Consider the following 27,258-nt stretch of genomic DNA (forward strand, 5'->3'; position numbering starts at 1 on the left):
GGAATACTTTTGGACCGATTCCAAGATCGTCCTTGGTTACATTAATAATGATGAAAAGCGATTTCATGTATTCGTAGCCAACCGGATCCAGCAGATCAAATCGAGCACAGAACCAAGTCAGTGGCAATATGTTGCCTCAGAAAATAACCCGGCTGACCATGCCTCTCGCGGACTCATCACAAAGGAGCTTGTAAAGTCTAACTGGTTCACGGGACCTAGTTTCTTGTGGCAAAAGGACCTCCCTAAGGAAGAAGAGATTAAGGGGGGAGAACTCAATGAGGACGACCCAGAAATCAAAAGAGCACAAGTTCACACAACGAAAGCAAATGAGGAAAGGTCTCTATCAGACCGACTTCAGAAGTTTTCAGATTGGAAGAGAGTCGTAAGGGCCATAGCAAGACTTAAGCGTCTTGCAAAGGAGGTGAAAGGTCTTAAAACGAGATCCAACGAAGCTACGACACTTGAAGAAAGAATGAATGCTGAACAATTCATAATCCATGCAGTTCAAGAAGAAGCGTTCAGTGATGAAATCAAGGCTCTTATACAAAAGAAAGAGGTACAAAAGAACAAGTCAACCGAACTGCACAAGTTGAACCCTTTCATGGATAGCCAAGATATCCTGAGGGTGGGAGGTAGATTGACACAAGCAACACTCCACCCCCATGTCAAACACCCAGCTATCCTCCCCAAAGGACATCATGCGTCTCGATTGTTGATAAAGCACTACCATGAGAAGGTGAAGGTGAATCAAGGTCGTGGAATGACCATCAATGAACTACGCTCCAGTGGGATTTGGATCCTGGGGTGTAGTAGTGAAGTGTCATCACTCATCTTCAAGTGCATTAAATGCAGAAAGCTCAGAAAGTGTAATCAAGAACAAAAAATGGCCGACCTTCCACCAGAGAGGATGGAAGCTACCCCTCCATTTACCTATAGTGGTATGGACTGCTTCGGACCATTTTATGTTAAAGATGGAAGGAAAGAACTGAAGAGATATGGGCTTCTATTCACCTGCATGTGTTCACATGCCATCCACATTGAGGTATTGGATGACCTTTCCACTGATGCCTTCATAAATGCGTTGCGCTGTTTTATTGCCATAAGGGGCAATGTAAGTCAACTACAAAGTGATCAAGGCACAAACTTCGTGGGGGCACGCAATGAATTCCAAGAATTAATGAAAGGAATAGAGCAAGAACGTGTAAAAGAGCTAGGATGCAACTTTGTCATGAACCCACCTGCTTCCAGTCACATGGGCGGTGTCTGGGAGAGGCAGATTCGGACCGTGAGAAGTGTCCTCACATCCATCCTAGACCAGTCTGCTGGAAGATTAGACAGCTCTTCATTAAGAACATTCCTGTACGAAGTGATGGCTATAGTGAATAGTCGACCATTGACCACAGAACATCTTAATGATCCATTAGGACCTGAACCCCTAACTCCCAACCACATATTGACAATGACATCGTCAATAATTGCACCACCACCTGGAGAGTTTGTAAGGGAATATCTCTATCTTCAGAAAAGATGGAAGAGAGTACAGTTCTTGTCCAATGAATTTTGGACCAGGTGGAGAAAGGAGTATTTGCTGAATCTGCAGCAGAGGAGCAAATGGAACAAGGACAGGAGAAATGCTAAAGTGAATGATATTGTCCTGTTGCAAGATGATGGCACACCAAGAAATCAGTGGAAGCTGGCGAAGGTAGTTGAAGTCTACCAAGGAGCTGACGGAAGAGTCAGGAAACTCAAACTGTTACTGAGTGACACAACACTAGACAGTAAAGGCACACGCTCAAATAAGCCAGTTTACTTAGAAAGGTCCATACACAAAACAGTACTATTGCTTGAGGCTGAATAAGTAGGTTAGCTCTTCAATGACATTGTTTTGTTTATATTGAAGGTGTATTTGTGTATTTACATCAATGTTTTACAGGGTTCTGTTAACAATGTTAATTTTTATTGTGAATCACACATTGTGTGATGGTGGGAGTGTAAATGTAGCCGTTTTTTGAATTTTATTTTGAAATTCGTACCTTTATTTTGAAAGGAGTAAAAAACCAGAAGTAGCGCCTGTTGCTAAAGTGGTCAGTAGTGCTCTGTATTCTTTATCAGCATTAGCTACAATTCTAAGCCATGCTATTCATGTAATATTGCAATATTTGATGTCTTTTATTTTGTTTACCTGAACTTTTAGTTCTACGGTGTTAATAAACATCTGTAAAAGGAACCGGAGTCTCGCATCCAATCAATGGGCGGTATATTTACCGAGCTCCAGGTCCGTATTCTGAATTTTTATCTGAATTCTCTGAGTTTTTATCATATGTAGTCCTTAAATCAGACAAAGTACTTATTGTAGGTGATTTTAATATCCATGTGGACATTGACAGCAATAGCCTTAGTATTGCTTTCAACTCACTACTAGATTCAATTGGTTTTAGTCATTGTTATAACCACACCCTCGACCTTGTGCTGGCATATGGCATCGAAATTGAAGATTTAATAGTATTTCTGCAGAATCCTTTATTATCAGACCATTTTTTAATAACTTTCGAATTCTTGACACCCATTGAGCCATCTATTCCTATAGCTCTGAGTAGTGACGACTTCATGAGCTTCTTCAATGATAAAATTATAACAATTAGAGATAAAATTCATCACTTTTTGCCGTCAACTTCGAACGGTTCACCTTTAAACGGTTCACCTTTAAACGCAGGACTGCTAGAAAGAACGACAAGACCTGACATATACTTAGACTGCTTTTATCCTATAGACCTTCAACAACTAATGTCAAAGGTCTCTTCAGCTAAGCCATCCACCTGTCTCTTAGACCCCATCCCAACGAGGCTACTTAAAGAATCGTTACCCATGGTTAACACTTCATTACTAGATATGATCAATATGTCTTTATTAACAGGTTATGTACCGCAGTCATTTAAAGTAGCTGTGAGAAAACCTCTTCTGAAAAAAACTACCCTCGATCCTGAGGTCTTAGCCAACTATAGACCCATATCTAACCTTCCCTTTCTCTCCAAGATCCTTGAGAAGGTAGTCGCTAATCAGTTATGCGATTTTCTACACAGCAATAGTCTATTTGAGGACTTTCAGTCAGGATTTACAATGCATCATAGCACAGAGATGGCACTGGTGAAAATTACTAACGACCTTCTAACTGCTTCAGACAAAGGTATTGTCTCCTTACTTGTCTTATTAGATCTTAGTGCTGCATTCGACACTATTGCCCATACCATCCTGTTACAGAGATTGGAACATTTAGTTGCCATTAAAGAAATCGCACTAAGCTGGTTTAAGTCCTATTTCTCTGATCGATCTCAATTTGTTAATGTTAACGATAAATCCTCCATGTCCGCTAAAGTTAGCCATGGCGTTCCACAAGGCTCAGTGCTTGGACCAATTCTATTCACCTTATATATGCTTCCTCTAGGCAATATTATTAGGAAACACTCAATTAACTTTCACTGTTATGTGGATGACACGCAACTATACTTATCAATCAAGCCGGAAGAAACCAGTCAGTTAGCTAAACTTCAAGCATATCATTAAAGATTTAAAATCCTGGATGACCTACAATTTTCTGATGTTAAACTCAAACAAAACTGAAGTTATCGTGCTGGGCCCTAAACACCTCCAAACCTCATTATCCAAAGATATAGTTACTCTGGATGGTATTGCCCTGGCCTCCAGCACTACTGTCAGAAATCTAGGAGTTATTTTTGATCAGGATATATCCTTCAACGCCCACTTAAAACAAACCTCAAGAACAGCCTTTTTTCATCTTCGTAACATTGCCAAAATTAGGCACATCCTGTATTAGCTTCTCTGCATTGGCTTCCTGTAAAATCGAGGATTGAATTTAAAATCCTTCTTCTGACCTACAAAGCTCTAAATGGTCAAGCACCATCATATCTTGAAGAGCTCATAGTACCTTAATGTCCCACTAGAGCACTGCGCTCCCAGAATGTAGAGTTACTTGTGGTTCCTAGAGTCTCTAAAAGTAGAATGGGAGCCAGAGCCTTCAGCTATCAGGCTCCTCTCCTGTGGAACCAGCTCCCAGTCCGAGTCCAGGAGGCAGACACCGTCACCACAACTTAACTCTCCTCTTCGATAAAGCTTATAGTTAGGGAGTGAGGAGTTGCAGCGTCCGCCTAGACCGGCCCACCTGCTTCTCGTCATAGTCGTCAGATTCATTTACCATATAATCAATAATATAATAATTATAATAATCTCTCCTTAACCTGTCTCTCTTAGTTATGCTGTTATAGTTTTAGACTGACTTCCTTCCTTCCTTTGACACACTGAGCTTCTCTCTCCTCTCTCTATTTGTGTGCATCCATGTCCCAGAAATGTTTGTTACTAACCTAGCTCTGGGGAGCTTATTCCCCGGAGTCCTTATGTTTTTTTTTTTGCCCAGCATGTTTCCTTGGATTAAGGTGGCACCAAAATCATGGTTGCAGCTGTCGCCGTGGTCCTGCTGCACACTCTGCTATGCCCTGTTACACCCTGCTATGCTCTGCGATGCCCTGCTGTGCCCTGCTACGTCCTATAACGCCCTGCAGTGCCTTGCTATGCCATGAACTACTACAACTACTATTTCTAGTCATAGTTCCTTTACTATTATTGCCACTATTCATCACACCCCAACCGGCACCTTCAGACACCGCCTACCAAGAGCCTGGGTCTGTCCGAGGTTTCTTCCTAAAAGGGAGTTCTTCCTCGCCACTGTTGCACTAAATGCTTGCTCTTGGGGGAATTACTAGAATTCTTGGGTCCTTGTATATTATAGAATGTGGTCTTGACCTACTCTCTCTGTAAAGTGTCTTGAGATAACTCTTGTTATGATTTGATACTATAAATAAAATTTAATTGATATAATTTTGCAGCACTTTTGTCTGATGAGTTAAACCAGCTTAAAGTAATATGAGCCTGTGGTTACGTTTTCATATTGACAAACCAAACCACTCCCCGGTATGTGTGCGGTTTACCACATAGGCAAATTGATTGATGCATGACATGGTCCATGTCAGAGTGTAAGGCAATTTTAGAATTATTGATTCTGGCCTTGGCCACATCAACCACCTTCTTACTGTCTGTGACCTATCCCGCAGGTCAAGCTGGGGTCGACCTTAGCTTCCCCAGAGGCTCCCATACAACACCGCTTCCCAGATGGTGCAGTTCGTTATAAAAAGGAGAGCCAATTTAGGTCAATTTCAGAGGATTTAAAGAATATGTTAACTCCACCAATGGCTGTATAGGAATATTGCCAAGCTTCTGCCCACACAGTTATTCAGAGATCAAAGAGAAGCGGGGAGAGCTGAGATACCCTTTGTGGATATGAGGAGACAAAAAGAGCAGAAGAAGGAGAGATGTTCTAATTTAACAGGCTGCAGAGATGAGATAGACATTATCTTCCTTTGGCAGTTCATCAAAACAAAATCACAATCTGCTGCATCACCACTTCCTAAGGTCATCCAAACAGTACACAGACCTGAGACTGCTGACTTTTTTTAATTTGTGCAGCTGATTTGGGTTTTAGGAACAACAAATATGTCGAGTGATAAAGCACTTTTTTGTTTTTGTTGAAGGTCAGTAAGTGGGTTGGTATATGTCCACATTTTTTGTCCGGACTGAATAAATATTCTCCTCCTTCAACTCCAGATGCACCAAATGTTTTTAACCATCCAAATCTGCTCTAAACCATGTGTGCTGAATAGAGTTTAGATCGGGCCCAAAAAAAATCAAGCCCGACCCAACCCGAGCCTGTGCGTGTCCGATGTTAGATCCTGGAGTTTGGCAGACCCAAAAGCAGAGGCAGCAGGCAGAATAGAGCTTGAGTATTTAATTGAATAAATAAAATACAAACAAAAGGTCTCCAGCAAAACAGCAGGTAACGGAAAAATCCAAAATACGTGAAAGTAAAACCGGGAATAAACGGGACCAAAAACACAGAGACGAAACAGGTAACTCACATCAGACACTCCAAAACAGAAAAACAATACAATGATGTGACACCGGACAGGGGGAAGACAAAGACTAAATACACAGGGTAACGAGGAAACAAAAGACAGGTGACACAAGGCTGGGAAACAGGTGAAACACATTAGGGCAATCACAAGGGCGGGAAAACACAGGAAGTAAAACTAGACAAGACAAGACAGAAAACAAGACCGTCAAAATAAAACAGGAAACAGAGCAAAAATACAAAACAGAAAAAACTGATTACCAAATTAAGACAAAACACACCAAACCCATTACATCCGAGACCGGCCCGGCCCGACACATTAACTGGAATTATGAGCCCGAGCCCGATTTCAACCCGACACTTTTTTAATATGTGGGTTAGTATTTTATAACGTTTGGTTTAGTACGTTATAACTGACATTCTCAACTACAATTCAGAGTTGTAACAAAAGAGGACGTTGAAGGCTGACTATCATCTTTTCTGCCACGGCGAGCCTGCTTCATGTGTCTGTTCATCATCCAAGTCCCCGTTTTATTTGCTGTCATAGGCGAGCAGCATGCCGCACTTAGCCTAATGCAATCGACAAAGCCGACACATATGTTGTCACTGCCCACGACTTGTTTAAAATGGTTCCATACCTCCGACTTTCCTCCAAACTTGCTCAAAGGTAATTCTCCTGTTTTTCTTTTTTTCTTTACATCCTCAAGCTCCATGTTGCACTTAAGCTACACCATACAGCCCAGCAGCCCCGGTGTGATGTGTGCGAGAGGAGGAGACTCTGCGCATGACACGTGTTGCATTTTGTAACTGTAGTCCAACTTGTGTAACTTTTTGAGCCTGGTTCTGCCCAAGGTTTCTGTCTGTTTAAAGGAAGTTTTTCCTCGCCAGTGTTGCATTAAATACTTTCTCTTGGGGGGAATTGTTGGGTCTTTGTAAATTATAGAATGTGGTCTAGACCAACTCTTTCTGTAAAGTGTCTTGAGATTACTTCTGATATGATTTGACATTATAAATAAAATAGAAATTGAAGCTGAAATTATACTTTCCGCTTAGGCGCGTGTGTTTATGGACATTGTGTCCTGACTAATCTGTCTTCATTAGCAGAAAAGGTCCTGAGTGACTTGTGTCCTTTTGCCCTTTAGCTCTATGTTGCAGTCTCAGAAGCTGAATAAATACCCCTGGTACCACTTTACAAAGGAACCGAGTCGAATTAGAAAGGTTGAATCAAAGTCAAAGCCGACAGCCCTCGCCTGCAGGAAAGATACCGTCCTAAACAAATTAGTTCGAAAAAGATGATGGGCTGGTGGTAGTGGCGGCGAGATAGACAAAAAGGGACTGAGAAGAAAGGAAAAAGACCATAAAAACTTTTTTCTACAACAGGACTCAAGTAGCACAGCTGGCAGCAAAGGAGCTCTTACATAAATTAAATCAATTGTGCCTCTTAAGGGGCACTTCACCAAGCCTATTGTTACTGCTTTAATGTTGTGTATTGATTAGCTGCTGGTGAACTCTTGAAGAGGTTTCAAGCTATGTTTAAGTGGGCCTTATAATGTCTGCTTTCCTCATCTTTTTCCGCAGTGGCACTGACTTCGGGGTCTGTATCTGACACGCTGATGTAAAGGATGCTGACTTTGCTTCCATCTTAAGTTGATTTAAAAAAAGGCGAAAGGCTTCAAATTACATGGCAGGAGAAACTCTAAGTGAAAATATGAGTGATACGGATGACAGCGACAGTAAAAGGAGGGATAGAAGAAAAGAAAGACCATAACAAAAATGGCAGAAAACAGACACAGAAGGAAAGAAGAAAAATAACAGGTAGAACAGTGGAAGCATGCTAGAGCATGTAGCTCCTGTTCCATTCATAAGCCTCATAACCTGAGAACAGAGTTTTCTCTTTTATGTGTCTCTTTGAGCAAAATGCTGATCCAGCAGGCCTACACAGATGGGCCCTGACACATTGAGAAAGGCACAGTGTGCTACGCCTCTTCTTTACTGCTAAAACCCTGAAGGCTCACAGACTCACAGCCAACAACAAAACTGGAGCAACGCTTGATGAGAAATATGGCCAAGCTCTGAACAGATATAGCTAAACGGATAGATATTCAGATTGATGCAACAAATTGTCTTGTATGTCTCTGTTCCTCTCTCTGATTCGCTCTGCTGGAGAGAGGTGATCCTGTGACTTTGCAGCAAAGCTGTCTCACTCAGGCAGACCACTGCTCTCTATGCCACAGCCCTAATCAAGTTTTCTATAGTCTGTCACATTGTCTACAAACAGCAATGCTGCAGGTGCGCGCTGGTGAAAAATATGCTAGGTGAGGCTGTTTGTGCGGGTGGTCTGGGGGTCCTCCCCCAGAAAATTTTGAATTTCGTAGATGTGATTTCCTGCATTCTGGTGCATTTTAGGGTGACCAGCTGGAGATCCCAAATCATTCACAATGATCGATTCGTGTGTGGGTAAATTTCAGTGTTTCACACATATCGACTCATATTTGTTATTCGCTATTTTATGTAGGCCAATAAATTAAAAACGAGACATTGTGAGCTGTTGATGCAGAGGAGCGCTGCTCAGTTTTAAAACAGCCACACAGGTGACGCACAGGTAGTTAGGCCTACACTTAGACTAGGCTACACGGGCACCGTTTTCTGCTGAACTGTCATTTAATGATCATAAATGTAGCCTTCAGCAGAGAAAGCGAGGGTGAAAAATGGGCATGATGGCACGTGTGGCACGTGAGATTGGTCAATTGCGTCCCCCTAAATATATGATGGCGATGCCCATGTCCCTTGCCTATACCAATAAAAGAAATCAAACCAGTCAATACCAATGGTCTAAAAAGACAATATTAATTTAACTGCCATGTAGAAATCAACAGTTTCACAGGTAATGATAATGAACAAGTTGCATGTTTATTATGCTCCATGTCCAGATAGAAAGTGCAAACGCATAACGATAAATTATAATAGGGAATACAACAATCTAGTTCTTTAATCAATCCCCAGCTGTAGACTACATATCTTTAAAGGTCACTGTAGACAAAGTGACAATTGGATAATGGATAACAGTCTGTTTTGATACTAGAGAAAGAGAGAGAGAAGGCTCTCAAATTGAGAATTTTGTGCCTTTTCTTCTGGAGCGTTCAACTACGTCTGGTGGCGTTTATATATATATATATTAGGGCTGTCAAACGATTACATTTTTTTGATCGTGATTAATTGCTGAATTTCTATAGTTAATCACAATTAATCGCATATTTTATCACATGATTAAAATTATCATTGTTATATATATATAAAAAAAACAATGAATGTAGTAGGGTGTTCCATTTAAAAAAATGGAAACCATTTTCTTTATAATTAAGTGTATGATTGCCCGACTGAAATTTACAATGACACAGAAAAACTAATTTAGAATTTCGTCATGTTTAGCTGACCTGCTGTGCTCTGACTAAAATATGGTTACTTTGGTAAAAAAGATCACACACAGTAATTGATTAGGATTATTTGAAAGTTCCAAAGTTTCCTTTCTTGGAAAAGGAAACTATGGGATGTGTGAAATAAAATGTTACTCTTTTTACATATGTACAGTTTGCTGTGTTTGATTTTTTTCCTCTTGTGAAATACTAGGCTACTACTAATAATAACACCTACTGGCTACTGGGCTTTTTTCTTTTCCATAAAGGCAGAGTAAAAATTAACTGAAAGGGAAGAACAAAAACCCTGCTTTGGTGTCAAAGGTCACAGCTCTCTCACATGTTTCTGCCTGCAGCAGTGTGGGGAACTATTCGGAACCAATTTTATACAGGGAATAAGAGCCAAACAGGATGAGAACTGCTGCTTCAAACAGTAGTGTATTGATCGGCGAATCATCTTAAACATACAGTACAGAGGAATCCTGTTTTGGTTTTTGTGCTTGTGGCACTGTACACAATGTATCTACATCTGCAGTAATATGTGGCAGTTTGTCTCTCTACATTCTCTATTCTGGCGACTGAAGATCCTATTGGGGATAGCTGATAGGCAGCGTGCCGAGAAGACAAAATGTTATGATAAATCCATTAAGCATGAGAGGAAGGAAATTAAAGACTGTCATCTAGTGGCGATGCTGAAAATTACCCCTGGGATAGACTTGAATTAACTACATAACACTAACTGGATGGAAAGCTAAATGTTGGCTGGGCTGAAATGTATATGTTCAAATGTGTCTTTAGCCTTATCAGGAAGAAATGCTGCATCAAGGGATAGAGATGACCATGGAAAAATAAATAAGTATTTAAGTCAGTGAGGCACATTTGCAAATTAGCAGATTCATACAGCCTTGCTAAGTAACAGTCACTTTGGGTGTCCCTCTGGGATCCTACCAGCACTTAAAATCAAGCAGGGTAAATCAATGACATTAAACAGGGTTGCTGATCACATTAGGATACATTTCGGGTCTGCTATGAACCACTGAAACTATTCTTCAAAGAGTCCTTGAGACAAATTTGCAATGATGAAATTAGGGCAGAAATTACACAAACAACGGACCTTTTTCACAGCAGACATTTTGACTTGTCATAGTAGGAAAAGCACAGCTGAAATTGATAACCTTAATGATGGCTCAATTCCATCAAGTGTCCCAGTAAGCGATTTCAGTGAGTCAGCATGCACAATACCAGGGCCTCTCCTAAGTGGAATGCAGCCATCATTAATTGTTTTGAATACACCTGTGCTTTTCCTACTATGACATGTCAACATGTCTGCTGTGAAAAAGGTCTATATTTATTTTTGTGCAACACTAGTTTGACAAGTAGGGTGTTAACATCTAATTTTAGTTTCTATCTAGTTTTTCCTCAATTATCAATTTGTCTGGTAAAACATTGAACCTGAAATGCCAGCATTCTGAACAAGCCACCTAAGAACACACAGCATTTAAATAACAGAATTTTGCTGTTACCATGAGGCTTATTTCTCCTCTATTGGTAGAGGCTAACTGCTATACCCCTGCACCAAGATAACATGTTCCACATGAGTCCCTCCACTGAACACACAATTGATATCAACTATCCATTGAACTTTTGGAAAGCCAACATAAAAGCAGACATTTAAGTAATGGAGCGATACTAGGAATAGCACCTGTAATATAACTACTGAATTTTCAAATCTTTTACGCTATTGTTTAAATTATGAAAACAATTAAAAAACAATGTTATGTTGTCATCTTATGCTAAATCATCTTAGTATTATGCTTCTCGGCATGTCCTCTTGAACATATTCATTTAAAGGTATTTGATGGAAACATGTACTGATTAACATTACATTTTTTTAACTTTCCTTTTTATTGTTTCTTCAGGTTACAACAACAACAGGAAAGAAAGAAAGGAGGGCAATCTGTAGTATTACAGTGCAGACAAAACACACTGAAAACAATGAAAAATAAAAAACAGGAATTTACAATTAGAGTGGGTTACATTCCTTACAGTATACAGACCATTTTTTCCAGACCTTAATATAGTGGTTGAATTGTAAGCTTAAGAAAAGATCAGTCCCTCAATACAGTTTTCAATACAGTTATTTTGCTGACAATTGCAGTCCAATCATCCTTGCATGGCAGGTTTATCTACAGCCACTTCCGTATGATGGCTTTCTTGCTCCCAACAAGAAGGACTTTATAAAGGTATGAGACATGAGATTATCTGGGAATTTGCTCAGGTATAATATGACAAAGGAGCAATCAACCTTTAGTCCAAATATAGTACTCATGACCTCTGTAGTATCTTTCCAAATGGCTGGATGAAAGAGCACTCCCAAAATATATGAAAGTGGCCTGCCTTTGATTTACCACATTCGTTCTGACCGCGAGAGCCCTGCTGCAAAAATTTCAATTTAGAAGTCACATAGAAACATATTATATTCTTCCAGGAGATTTCTCGCCAAGATCTCGAGTTGGTAGTTTTTGCCTGAATCTCCCAAATTTTGTTCCACTCATCTTCAGATATCTCCAGGCCAGATTCCTTCTCCCATTTCTGTCTCACCTGAGCAGTGGAGTGAGTTTAGTAATTCCTTAGGTATATATCCGTGAGACTAGATGCATGCTACCTTTAGTGTTATATGCCTCAGAAAATATATTTATGGAGATCACGTGACCGACGAATCCCACGGCTACTCGAGGCTAAAGCTCCTCGCCCCATCTCCGCATTTTCATTGAAAACCAGGTCTATTCTTTTTTATTCGAGGTCAATAGTTTCATTTGTCACCACGGTAACTTAGTGGAATGCCTGCAGGAACGAAAAAGCAGGGCTCACTGCCGTTTAACCGAGCACAGAACTCTGCCAACTTTGCTAACATGGCGACGGCTAGCGGGGATTCTGATGCTAACGCGGACCTACGCATGGAGCAGGCTATGACTAGGGTCCTGGAAAAGCAACAAAGCAGGCTTCAATCAGCAGGTGAAGGAAGCGTTAGCAGAAATTGACACCTCGCTACAACACATCAGGACAGAGCTGGAGAGGCAGGGAACTACAGTAAAAGACGTAATACAGCGACAAGACGAGGCGCAGAAGGACAGCAGACAGATGAGAAACACGGTGAAAGCCTGCATTGATCAGAGGAAATTTGAGTTGAAGTTGGCTGAACTGGAAGACAGATCGAGAAGAAACAATGTGCGCATCATTGGACTGAAAGAGGGCAGCGAAAAAGATGACCCAGTTGGATTTTTGCAAAACCAGTTGCCAAAATGGATCCCCTCCTTACGGAACAGGACTACCATCGAAATTGACAGGGCACACAGAATCTACGGCAAGGGTGCAACGATGCGCACGCGGATTCTCAGGTGTCTGAGATACCAGGACCGTCAGTCAATTATCCAGGGGGTAAGACAGGCGCAGCAGGAAGGCCCGATTCGTGATTCCAACGCAACGCTGCGCTTTAAGCCTGACTACAGCGCTTTCACCATCTAACGGCGCCAGGAATTTATAGGGGTGCAGCGCAAGCTGCATGCTAAAGGCATCCCAAACTTTCTTATTTATCCCGCAACTCTGACCGCAACCACGGAGGGAGAACGCTCACATTCACTACACCCGAGGAAGCGGACAGGCTCTCTCGGGAACTGGATATGGAGGAGGGGGACGTTCGCAACCAGGCTCGGAGCTGTCATCGGGCCCGGAGGGCGGTGTGGGGACCTCTTGTCTGGTGCGGTGAGCCTGAGCGGGTGGACCCGACGACTGTGGATTAGCGTATCTGGAACAGTGTGCAAGTTTGAATCGAGGACACTGCATGTAAGTTTGGCAACCTGACTTTAAAGGAATGTTTGATGAGGCTAAAAACATGATGGACATGGACTGCTCACTTTACATAGCCTACTCCAGAAACTGGTAGCTGGTTGGAATGTGGTGGGTGAGTTTGGGAGTCAAGCTGGGGAGAAATATTTGATTAGACTGAATGAACATGATAAACACTTATCTTATAATCTATATGTACTACTCTTGCATGGTTTGTTTCCCACACAGCCTATTTCAGAGCGTAGTAGCTGGTCGAAACTATAATGCATGAGCTTGGGAGCCGAGTTATAAGGAGCATTTGATTAGACTGCATTTTATAATCTATGTCTACTACTCCTACATGGCTGATTTGTTTTTCATACATTTTGTGCAAGCTGCGTTTGATGCTAGCCTATGGCACTATTATCACCAACACATTGACCAACTTTAAACAGGTGGAGGAGCAACTATGCTACACCAATAAGTGGCATTTGAACACCCCAATTTGGCACAACATACACTTAATGTCTGGTAACAAACCTTTTGTTTATAACCAGTGGAGTGACAGAGGTATTTATACTCTAGACCAGCTTTTCAATGATAAAGGTATGTTACGTTTTGAAGACCTGAGAGCTAGCTTTAAGGTCCCTAGGACATCCTTCTTCCTTTATCTTCGCTTAAGATCAGCCCTAAAATGTTATGGAGTACCATGGGGGAACAGTCTTGAGATGCACCCAATCATTAAATGGCTTGTTGATTCTCCTGTGAGAGGATTAGTGTCCAGGATTTATGCTAAACTGATGCAAGTATCTGTAGGAGAACTCCCAATAGTAAAGAAATGGGAGCGAGAGCTCCCCCCCCACTCGCTTTGTATGAAACAGTGGTTGGCGTATTTTCTAGACATAGTTATGTTTGAGCTCTCTACAGCAGGGATTAACAAAGCCAAATCATCGACTATAGAAAAACGCAGCAGCCCAAGTATCAGTCCTAATGACCTCAGCATCACAAGAATTAGAAGAGAGCGACTGTGTTTGTCTGTTTTGTATGTTTAAAAATATAAAACCAATAAAAAATGTATCTTAAAAAAATGAAAACATATTTATCAAGTTAGATTCATTATCCTCTGTTTGATTTCTTTATTGAAATAGTCCCTGACCTGGAGATATCTGAAGAAGTCACATTTTTCAAGGTCATATACAGTCATATACGAAGTCACAGGGCAAAGACAAGAAGTGGGGGGTGACGTGAAGTTTTATAGCTCAGGCCACCAGACATGGCTCCATGATGTTTTTAGGGTCCTTCTAAACGAATGGGAAGGCTCTGAATTCTTGAAGGTGTGAACACATTCCTGTAGCTTTGATTCTTCCCATTGGTTCAGAGGTTCCTCAAACACAGCATGGGGCCTAAAACTATAAAATCTTCTGACACACAGAAACTCTGGTCTTTGCCCTGTGACTTCAGTCACTACAGGTTGACACACAAGCGAACGTTTGCTTTGAAATAGCTCCATTTCCCAAGAAAAGTGGATTTATTTCAGTGATTCTGACGAGCATCTTGAACCCTATGGAAACACGTGACCAGTGTTTCAAATCTGCAGAAGAGAGAACCATGCTTTTCTCTAGAAGGAAATCGGACAACACGGACTGCTTTTCCCTCGACTCTGAACAGCTCCACAAACCCTGCCCGGGTGGAGTTGTTTCGTTAACCCCTGGCCAAGTGGTTAACCTGTTTCTGTTCTACGTGGAAAATCCGCTGGACAAACTTAACGGACTGCACACAGTATGGAGGCTTAAAGTTTCTGGGCAGAGAAATAGCGTGTTTTATTAACGTCAATAAGGCTAATGCTGCCACTTGTTATGACATTAATGTGATTTTTGATTAATACTTGTGCTATTGCTGCACACTTGATTTATTAATCTGATGGTGACTGCTGTGTCCCATTATTTTGCTGTGAATGTATCATTTGATCACGATGCTGTTGATATATGTTGTGTTTGACTAATAGCCTGGTTTAAAACTGTAAATGCCACATTTCTTTTCTCCCGCTGGGAAGAAGTTAGCTACGGTACTGAATGAGAGGGGATCGTCAGAACCTTGAAAATCAAGACTCAAGGTGCCTTTTCTTTATTCCAAGTATGTTTTCCTCCATTTCGCTCTCTCTCCCTCTCTCTCTCTCTCTTCCTCTCTACACACACACTCTCTCACACACACACACACACACACACACACACACACACACACACAGACAGACACGTGCGTCGAATAGCTACACAGCTAGCGAAGTAGCTAGTGTGTTCCTTTGGTCTGTAAGACGTTAGCCTGAAAGCTAACCGGCTAGCCCTAGATACCCGGCGCTACACCTAGCACCACTACCGCCCTCTTGAGGCTAAATAGTTTTGTGCAGCTCACAGGAGTAGCCATTTTTGTAGTCTTTGGGCTAGACTAAATCTCATCACTTTTTTTTTCTCACACACACACACACACACACACACACACACACACACACACACATAGCACCCACACAGAGACATATCTTGTTTGCTTTTTGTTGTAGTTTAAAAAAGGGTATATTGGTTTTCATTGATAAGGATCAAGGATTATTGATTGGCCATTGATAATTTTGACGTTAATAAATTCTACTATATTTTAAATAGCAGTTGTCTGTGATTATTTGTGTACTTATTGTAAAAATTGCTGGTTGAACACAGATAGTGCTCGAATTCATCCTTCCTTTCTGTTCCTTTGAAGAATACCAGATAGATTAACCAAGTTAAGATCTGTATTTTAAAGGGAACACCACCTAAATGAGACTGTTTCACAGTTTGATTATTGGTCCCTGACTTCCAGGGTGGTGCCCCGTTTTGATTGGTGGAGTTATGAATACACATATTCATAACTTTGTTAATATTGATAAAACATCTTTGATAATTTGCCAGTAATTGAATCTGTACCCTACGAATTCCCAACAGCGGACAAAGATGGATGTATGGTGTTTTATTTTTGTAAAGTATCCGGCTGCACTGTGGTCTTCCTGTATGTGATTACCTGCCTGGCCCGCTCAAGAAACAGAGGAGACGCCGAAACTATTGCTGCAGCATGCGGGCTGATGCGGACGCTACGCGCCCGGTACGAACGGACAGATTGGATAACATGGGCGTCGTAACAAAAATAGCTGTGCTACGCTGCTATTCGCGACACCTAGGCGCCTGGTGTGTTTTAGCTGTAAGGGCAAGCCTGTTCCACTGATTTAGTTTATGCAGGTAGGAGTCTCAGTTTTGGTAATCTCCCAATACAGACTGCGTGTACAGTCTGAACTCGTATACGCAAGTTTTCGAGTCAGTGTGGACTTGCGGTGCAGCATATAAAAAGTTTAACAGGAGAAGGAGAAGTCATCAGTTGATCACTTATCAGCAATGGCAGATCTGGCTCTTTTAAAAGACCTCTATTCGCCGGTACAACAGTGCACACGTACGCGCAAGGGCCACGGTGGAGCGCCCCATCGGATTGATTAAGGGCAGATGGCTCATGGTCTTGCATTAGCGGGGGCACCCTACTATACACGGCAGAAAAATTCTGCAACATTGTTTTAGCCTGTGGGGTTCTGGAGCCAGATGACCCAATGCCCAGAGAGCAGTGTGCAGCACAGCCCCAAGTGGGGCTATACGAATGAGACAGGATAATATTCCTCGCTTTTAAAAGGTATAGTGTTATGTTTGGCAATAATAGCCTACTCAATACAGGAAACATGACGATGCACAACATTTTTATTTATTCTTCAGGTTTTCGGTTCTCTTTTAAAGTGTTGTTAATGGCCACAAGTGAACGATTTATTTCTGCCATTGACCGAGGTATTTTGGCTTGTTTTTCCAGCCCCTCTGCTGTCAGGAGACAGGGTCGGGGTGGTGGTCCAGCATGGGGGGAAGAGGACACGCGCTCTCCCTTACAGCTGTTGCCTGGTTCTGACTCATGAAAAAACACAAGAAAAATAAAAGACACTGCATAAACTCCGCTACTGTGTGTTTATTTAAATATATATAAACCTTGTAGGCCTAAGAGATTGCAATATAAGCCTGTATATTACTGTGGGTACTATAACATACATATGTCAAGGATGTATAAATTAAATAAACTTCAGCTGGAGTCCGATTTACTACGGCAACACTGTTCACTGCATCAGTGATCTCTTTCCATTCCACATTCTTTCTACAGCCTTTAATAACAGTTTTCAGGCTGCCAAATCTACAAACGTAAGTGCAAGTGACCCTGAGATATCAGGGTTTCAATCTCCACCTCTGAAAAGTGCTGCTTCTCAGCCGGATTACGTCTCGCCACGTCGTAAATTGGAGGGGCGAGGCCTCAAAACCCAGAATATATTGGGGCGTGATATTTAAATTACGATCGTTTCCAGCCGCTGCATTTATCAATGTACGACCATTGTTACGCTCCGATTGGTGTGATACGAACGTTTAATGAATCATACGTGAAGCCTGTCATAAGAGGATTTCTGCGCTCATATCTGCGCTGGTTTCTACGTTAGGTTGATAAATGAGGGCCACTATGTGGTGCGGTGATTTTAATGGGCGCAACGTGATAGAACAGATAAAAATGGGCAGGTGCTTGAGGAGTTGTTAGATGAGAAGAACTTGGTATGTTTAAATGATGGCAGCAAAACGAGAATAGATATTACTGTGGGTAAAGAATCTGTGCTTGATCTCACATTTGTATCTAATACCATAGCACCGATATGTGATTGGTCTGTGTATCAGGAAGGGACTATAGGAAGCGATCATTATCCAATCTGGTGTAAGATAAATGTTAATACCTCGTTGATTAGCGAAGGCTTGGGTGAAAAATGGATACTTGAAAAGGCAAATTGGGGTGAATTTCTGCAGGTCAGTGACAAATCTCTAAATCAGGCCAATGAAATGACTATAGCGACACTTGACAGCTACATAAAGCAAGGCATAATATTGGCGGCATTGGAATCCATTCCTAAAAGTAAAGGTAGTAAGAAGAGGAAAATAGTGCCCTGGTGGGATGATGAGTGTAAGGAAGCTGTGAGAAATAGAATCAAGGCTTTCAGAATAGTGAAACAAACTCATAATTTCCAACATATGATACAGTACAAGCAAGCCCAGGCCGTAGTGCGGAGGACAATAAGACATGCAAAAAGGTCACATTGGAGGAATTATTGTGATACGATTGGTAGCACAACACAAGTGGATGAGGTGTGGAGTATGATAAAATAGATGGGAGGAGACAGAAAGGAGTGGAGTTATCCAGTTCTGACTGAAGGGGATGAGACAGCAGTAACTAATAAGGAAAAGGCAGAGTTGATAGCAAATACATTTGTTAAAGTGCTAGCTCGGATAATTTGTCTGTAGATGAGAGAAGAGGCAGAGAAAATACAAAAGCGGACAACATGGAGGCTCTATGCAGGAAAGTTAATTTTGATGGTGATGGTCTGAATGTCCCTTTCAGTATGGGGGAATTGAGGAAGGCACTAGATAAGTCGGGTATGACTGCGCCTGGTAAAGATGAGGTTTGTTATAGCATGATAAAGCATTTAAATTCTGAAGGTCTGGAGAAATTATTGTTGCTATATAACAAAGTTTGGAAGGAGGGTAAAATGCCAGAGAGTTGGAAAGAGGCACTAATTGTCCCAATAAGGAAACCAGGTAAAGATTCAAGCAGGCCTGGGAATTATAGGCCAATTGCATTGACATCACACATTTGTAAATTAATGGAGCGTATGATAAATGAGAGGTTAATACATTGCATAGAAAGTAGAGGCATGATGGCAGCTTATCAAAGCGGTTTTCGGAAAGGTAGGAACACTATGGATCCAGTGGTGTGCTCAGAGGATGAGATAAGGAAAGCCCAAGTAAATATAGAGACAGTGGTTGCAGTGTTTTTTGATGTTGAGAAAGCCTATGATATGTTATGGACTGAGGGGCTTCTAATAAAGTTACATAAGATTGGAGTTGGAGGGAATATGTTCAATAGGATAATGGATTTTCTGGATAAAAGGACCATACAAGTGAAGATAGGTTCAGAGCTATCCAGCATGTTTGTTGTAGAAAACGGGACACCTCAGGGGAGTGTAGTAAGTCCAACGTTTTTCTCTATTATGATAAATGATGTTTATGTGACGGAGCTGTGTGGAAAAGAGGGAGAAATATTGACTATTTGATTGAGAAAATGCAGGATGCTGTTACACTAGTTGAAGAATGGGGAACACAATGGGGATTTAAATTTTCAGTGGAAAAAACTAAAACTATGTTCTTTACGAAGAAAAAACTCCATGGTTTTAATCTGACACTATATGGAAATAACTTGGAGAGAGTTGATAATTTTTTTTTTTTGGGTGTATATTTTGATACGAGACTGACGTGGAAAGAACATGTTAGGCATGTTGTTAGTAAAGGTAAAAAAGTGATCAATGTTATGAGATGTCTTGCAGGATTGGAGTGGGGGGATGATTTTACATCGCTGAAGTATATCTATCAAGTCTTAATACGGTCGAGGTTAGATTATGGCAGTATTGTATATGGATCAGCAGCTAAATCTGTACTCTCAGACCTGGATGTTATTCAGGCTCGTGCTCTGAGGATTTGTTTGGGTCAATGAAAACTGCACCAGTTTGTGCACTGCAAGTTGAGACAGGTGAAATGCCGTTGTGGCTCCGTAGAAAACAGCTTATGGCCAATTACTGGATACATTTAAAGGGCCATGATGAATGGCATCCTACTAAGAGGGTATTGGAGAATTGCTGGGAAAGGGGTAAAGCACAAAAGACAAGTTTTGGGTGGATAGGCGAGGAAATAGCAGAGCAGATGAAAGTCCAAGGAATTGAATTTTGTTCAACTGTACTGTGGCCTGTGAGGCCAGCCTGGATGCTGAATATTGCTTGTGTGGATCTGGAGCTGCTGAATATCAAACGCAGGAATAAGTCAGTAGACATAGTTCAAGAATACTACAACTATAAAGAGAAATTATGGTGATTATGTACAGCTTTTTACTGATGGCTCAAAAGATTTACTGACAGAAGCAACGGGGGCAGCAGTGGTGATTCCCAGTTATCAGACTGGAGTCAGTAGGAGAACTTCAGATTATTTAAGTGTGTATGCAGTTGAAATACTTGGACTTCTATTAGCCGTACAATGGGTGGAAGAGGTGATGGTGCGTAACGTACTCATTTGTAGTGACTCAGTGTCAGCACTATCAAGTCTCAAAGCAGGATCAGCCAGGAATCACCAAGAACTAGTGTATGAAATTTTGTTTGCAAATTCAAGGCTCACTGATCAGGGTAAAACTGTGGTGTTCATGTGGGTCCCTGCACAAACAGGAATTCCAGGTAATGAGCGAGTGGATAAATTGGCAAAGGAGGCGGTCAAGAAAGGAAGTGTAGAACTGAATAGTAAACTGTCAAAATCAGAGGGGAAAAGCATTGTGTGGAGAGAAATTTCCAAACAGTGGCAACATTGGGATAGTGGAAATAAAGGGAGACACTTGCATACAATACAAAATAAAGTAGGAGGGGTGAGTTACAGTGGGATTAACCGACAAGAACAAGTAATATAATAAAAATAAAGCAAATTGAGAATTGGTCACAGTAGGTTGAACAGTACACTTTTTATAATGGGAAAACATCCGACTGGACATTGCAGTCTGTGTGAGGAAATGGAGACAGTGGAGCATTTCCTAATGTCATGCAGGAAATACATTTGAGAGAGATGGGTCATGTTTGCTGGATTACATAAATTAAGACCAGTGGAAATCAGGTTTACAGATGTACTTGAAAGTGGAGTTACCATGAATGGAAGGAAATATTTATTTGCATTTTTGAAAGGCACTGGACTACTTAGGAAATTATAGTATAATGTAATGAAATAAATTAATAGTTAACGGGTAATTACTAGTAGGAGGCAGTAATGCAACAAATTGGATGCCAACTGCTGTAAAACCCTAAAGAAGAAGAAGAAGAAGAAGAAGAAGAAGAAGACAGCCCCTTCCCTTTGTTCAAACCACATGGAGGAATCCTTGCTGCTGGAAATGCTGTGTCTCCTACCTTGTGTGCGTTATTGAGTTATGTAAGTTTCATACATTTTTACTTTCATGAAATGTTGCTAATGTAATTATAAGGTGAGCGCTAATCTTGCATTCCTTTTGTTTGTCTGATGTTTAAAGGTGCTGTTATATTGAACAGTTGAAATTGGTTTACATTACTCATTTGAGTTACCTGTGTAAGAAATGTGCATTTGATTATTTATATTCATTGTTAGTTTATTAATAACAGCAGATAACTTATGTATTGTTTGATTGTCATCCAAATTAATTGTGGCCTTGTATTGTGGCATTGTGAAGCTAATTATATCCCATATCCCTTTCCCCCTCAGAAACCACACACCCACACACACCCATACCTGTTACCTTCATATTACTTGGAATAAAAGAAATTGTGGAATTAAAAGTGACTGGACTGAACTGTTCTCACCGACACCTCCACTGGTCTCAAGCCAGCCACATACACATCCCTCTCAAACCTCCTTTTCATTCTTTGTGATCTATCTTACCTTTAATTAGTATAAAACAACCTTTCCTATCTTTGACTTCAGCTCTTAGCTAGAAGTTTATTTTATTAGGGAGTAATATAGCCACACCTTCTTGTTTCCTGATTTATGGGAAGAGTAAAATGTAATCAAACCCCATCTTTTGTAGTTTCTCGTGTTCTGCATCTGAGAGAGGTGCCTTTTGCCAAACAATCATGTGCAAACATTTCCTTTCCAATGGCTTTGCTTCTTTTCACTGTATTATGTAGCCCATTCACATTAAGTGATATTACCTTATATCCCTGATAACGCATTTACATTGTTTTACTCAAGGTAAGAGCACCTCTTTGGAGCAATCAGTAAACCTACTCCCAAAACTGCAAAAAAATAACATCTTAATCCTTTATGGCAGCTTACTAAATAACCACTCTCCCAGTTTTATTACAGCCACCTCTCTCAGGCTAAAGGCAATCATTGTAACCATTCAAAAAGGGAAAATCAGAGAGGGAGGTAAGGTTGATAGTTGGATGAGAGAAGAGGAGGAGAAAAAAATCCAGGTTACCAGTCCACTTGTAGCCAACAGGTGTCAGTCTATCTCCTTCCGTGCTGTTTGGGTCAAGTTGATTAACATTACATTTTGATATCATTTTCTAAATTTGCTTATAACTTGTGCAACAATTAAATAAAAACAAACAAAAATTGAAAGATCAATCTTACATCATAAGCATACTACAACATATTATATAGACCAGGATAAAAGTAGAATGTAGATACAGTAGTACTATTTTCCCTGCAGGCAAATCTGTGACAGGTTGCCTGGAAAATGAAAACGCAGAATACTACAAACCTAATTTATCTCAGAGATTTGTATTGACACATAACCTGGGATGGATGAATGGCAAAACAAATTAGAGCTGTAACCAGTGAGGGGACATAATGGATATCGTTGGCATGGGTGGTCATATGTTTAAAACATACTGTAGAAAGTGGGGGCCAGCAGAGGAGGTTTGCACTGCTGTTACCCGTAGGCTGCAGACATTCAGGGACTGAATGAATAAGTCCTTTGACGAAATGCATAGTTCTGGTTTACCACCGGACAGATAACAAACATTAATGTTTGGTTTGGGACTCCCAGTGGAGTAACTCTAGCTAAGGTGTCATGGCTCTTGGTGTTACTTTAAATTCAAATGCTGCACAAGATTGACATTTTTTATCATATAAAGTAGTTAGCTTACGTGACGCTATTTACTTTGTACTATTTAATATTACTATTCAATTCACAGTAGCAGTATGGTCAGAGTGGCCGCCATTTTTATGTGTTCCCTTGCCATAGCAACAGACTTAACTTCCATATAAACCCACTTGTAGTAAGGTGAAGGAGGTGAGGTTTTGGACTAATGGCCAAACAGTGGAGTAGTAATGTTACGAGGCATAGAGAGCCAGCCGCTAAATTCATTAAAATTTCAATCAAATAAGTGTAATCTGATTGCCTAGTAGTTCCCTGCGAAGTGAACTGCAGGGACTGCACTGTATTCAGCCATGTTAAGTACAAGTCCACACGTAGAGGGCAAAAATGCTCAGTTCAAAGGGAACTGTGAACTGTGTAGGTAAGTGTGGTGGAATTTCCGGAAACACCATGTTGTGGTATGATGAGACTAAGGGAAAGCTTAGACAACATCAGATCATTCATAGGTCACATGTCAGGGGACAAGAATATTTGGCCAGTCTCTAATAACCAAACCTGTTCATGTATAATTATGTTTGTCTCTCTACAGATTCAAGGGCTCTCATTTATGAAACGTGCGTATGACCTAAAACAGGTGTAGGATGGGCATACGCCGATTCCTACGCAAAGCAAGGCATTTATCAATTTGAACGTGAGTGTAGGCTGCGATAAAATCTCACGTCTGGTCTAAACTAAAGTACACAAGTTTTCCAGTGGTTCATGGTATAACCACCCGGTTCAGTGAATTGTTGTTCCAGTGATCGTTGATGAATTAATGTGCATCACAACTACCCCATATTGCAAGTTACATTTCAGAATTACGAATTAATTGTAAACAACACATTGCTATTAACTGGTTTATTTTTGGTAGGCCTAATTTCCCTTTCACTTCGAGATGGCCTAGAACATGAGGACTTAATTAGGCATACAACAATTTCAATCAAATAATTAAAATATATATATTAGGTTAATCAATTTGTAATGTTTTTGGTGAAATGTTTATTCAGTCGCCTAAATAAACAAGCGCTTTGGCAGTCCTGAAGTCGAAGTGATGGCATATCTGGCTCGGTTAGAGGACCTTAATGCACGCTTAAGACGTGAGAGGGTTTTTCGGGACCACACTGATTTTTTGTGACCAGTGGCTAATGAGTCATTTCTGTCTCCCGAGACATGTCCGTCTGCAGCTATGCCACGATTTAGAGCCTCAGTTAAAAAGAAAGACTCAACGGTCCAATACCATATCTGTGCCAGTGCAATTGCTCTCTACTTTGGGGGTTTTGGCCACCGGGACCTTTCAGCGGGAGATCGGGGACAGGTCTGGTTTATCACAGCCAACAATTAGTCGAAGTATGCCAGCAGTTTTGGCGGCTATCAAGTCCATTTCTGCTAGGTATATTCAATTTCCATATGATGATGCCCAGCAAACTGTGATTTCCAAATGTGATTGGGGCGATTGATTGTACTCATGTGTATCTGAAGCCACCATCCATGAATGCTTACACATTTATCAATTGCAAAAACTTTCATTAAAATCAACGTTCAGATCATATGTGATGCCAGGATGTCTGTTCTGAATATGGTAGCCCGGAGACGCACAACTCTTTTATTTTTCAAAACTGCAGCGTTGGAACAAGGCTACAGGAGGGCGCACTGCATGGCCGGAGTCATCTCTTCGGTGAGTTACGCCCACGTACATTATTATTATTTATATATACTATAAACGTTTTACATAGTTCTTTGGTAAAACAGTTTGATGTGATTCCTCTAGGTGACAAAGGTTATCCCCTGACTGAGTACCTTATAACACCGCTTGCAAATCCCCAAACCGAGCAGGAGCGCAGGTTCAACAGTATGCACACACGCACACGAACCACAGTGGAGAGATGTGTAGGTTTGCTCAAGGGCAGGTGGCTCTGTCTTGAGTCAGCGGGGAGGACTCTGCTATACACCCCAGAGAAGGCCAGCAACATAATTATGGCATGCGGGGTTCTTCACAATATTGCGCTGGAGAACGGGGTGCCATTCAATGAAGTGCAGCCACATGACCCTATGCCTAGAGATCTGTGGCCACAACAACCACCATTGGGGGCTCTACAAAGGAGACAGGATCTAATTCTGCACTTCTAATATAGTAAGTGCTATCTTTGGGTAAGAAAGCTATTTCAAAAAATACAATGTGGAATGTTTAGTGAAAATAATTAATTTATTTGAAATGCACTTCAGGTTCTCGTTTATTGCTTTCAATGTGTCGTTAATGGCCAGAAGTGAACAATTTATTTCACCCATCCATCTCGAATGTCTGCCTGTCTCTCCAGGACATAAGCAGTTAGTACAGAGGCACGTGGTGGTGGACCAGGACGGGGCGAAGACAAGCGCTCCTCTTCTGCCGGTCTGTGTGGACACTGCTCTGCGGAACCTTGAGCACTGGTGCTTGGCTCTGACTGATCTTTAAAAAATTGAAAATAAAAGATTCAATGCACTTAATTTGTGTGATTATTTTAGGCAGGCAACAAATCAGTGTTTGTACTGTGGCTATTTCTGTCACCATTTGCCTGCTCGGACTCAGGTACATCAGTGTCTCCCCCGCCACAAATGCCACTAATGGAGGGAGACCCAATAAGTGTGGCCACTTGCTCCTCAGCTTGCGTTAATATCAGTTTGGGGTCTGACCGGCCTCCTCCCGTCTGAATTAGGCTGCGCCTCATGGCCGCAACACGTTTTTTTGTGGCCAGTTTGATGTCGGACCAGTTTTTCTTGACCTTATTGGAAATACAAATATAGTTATCAGAATACTACACGTTATATTTAATGATTTAAGCATAGAAAATGATTTATTACTTATTGGATAAATAACTTAAATATTCAAACCTAAGCAGGAGTCCGATTTACCGCAGAAATGCTGTTGACTGCAGCAGTAACCTCAGTCTACACCACATTTTTCCTTGATCCGTTGATGCCTGATTTTAAGCTTCCAAATAAAACCAAGCGGTTCTCCACCTCAAACGTAAGCGTCTCTATTTCTACCTCAGAGAAATTCCTTTTCTTTGCCAGATGTCGCTTATCCATGTCGTAAATTCTAAGGGCGAGGCCTCTAACCATGGAATATATTTGGGCATATTTAAGTTACGATTGATTTCAGCCGTCTGATTTATCAACACCCGTTTAATTGTACGCTGGAATTGGAGTGATACGAACGTTTGGTGAATCACATGTGAGCCCCGTCGTAAGATGATTTCTGCGCTCAGATCTACGCTGGTTTCTACGCACGTTTCATAAATGAGGGCCAAGGAATCTAGGCAGCTGTATGATAAGGGAATGTTTTGTCTTATTTTGGAGGTCAGAGGGCCAGCCACACTTTAGCATACTTCCCAGAGAGAGAGAGAGAGAGAGAGAAATGTTTATGGCGCATGCAATATCTTTGTTTACCTTAAAGGTTCAGCTTAATCGTAGCGCCTCCAGCATGAGTTTAAATACACCTTCAGGAAGACAGGAACTTCAGAGAATTGGGACAGCACTGCACAATAACACATCATGGTTAAACTGTACTGCCTGCCTAATTGTCTCTTCAATTGAGTGTTCATTAAATGCTTCTGTGTAATTCATCAAGGTCTCCCAAACCTTGTTGACGTATGTGAAATGAGTTGTGCTGCTCCTGAGTTTTTCCTTAACAGTAAGGAAGTTCAGAGGAAGATCACTTCGGACAGAAGTTGACAAGTAAGAACACCCATCAGTCATTGCACCTCGCTAGAATGACACTGTACATCTTGTAAAATAACCAAATCACATTTATTTACAAGTTACGTACATTTGAATAGAATACATTTTGTATTGGTTTCAGTTTTTCTTTTAATAAATGATTTCAGTAGTGTAACATTTTCAGAGTAGCAGCAACATAACCAATGTGTTTACGTTACCAGGGTAACGCACAGAGGTGACGTTGCACGGTGTTCCAAATGCAGGAATTTTGTCGAAGGAAGTTCCCTTAACTGACATTCCCTAAACAGGGAAGTGGGGAGTACTGTTTAGGTACACTGTGGAACGGAACGCAATGTGGGTTGATGAGCTAATTGTAGTCAGGTGTGTTTATAGGTTGTGTCCAGGTTATTGTCAGGACAGAAACGACACACACACACACACACACACACACACACACACACACACACACACACACACACACACACACACACACACACACACACACACACCGGGGACATGGAAGACATAAGAGGAGTGGGGAACACAGGGAAACATTAGCGAGAGAAAGGA

General features: G+C 41.2%; 2 long non-coding RNA genes across 2 annotated transcripts; both read left to right on the forward strand.

Annotated features, from left to right (window-relative positions):
• Window positions 1-2,567: 2,567 nt before the first annotated feature.
• On the forward strand, window positions 2,568-17,848 carry LOC116050148. The gene is made up of 3 exons (XR_004105027.1): window positions 2,568-2,695; window positions 9,747-9,748; window positions 17,838-17,848. It is a non-coding gene; the product is annotated as an uncharacterized LOC116050148 (long non-coding RNA).
• On the forward strand, window positions 16,793-17,190 carry LOC116050149. The gene is made up of 2 exons (XR_004105028.1): window positions 16,793-16,914; window positions 17,086-17,190. It is a non-coding gene; the product is annotated as an uncharacterized LOC116050149 (long non-coding RNA).
• Window positions 17,849-27,258: the final 9,410 nt, after the last annotated feature.

This window comes from Sander lucioperca, chromosome 19 (genome assembly GCF_008315115.2).
Source record: "Sander lucioperca isolate FBNREF2018 chromosome 19, SLUC_FBN_1.2, whole genome shotgun sequence".
In the NCBI taxonomy this organism is placed as follows: domain Eukaryota; kingdom Metazoa; phylum Chordata; class Actinopteri; order Perciformes; family Percidae; genus Sander; species Sander lucioperca.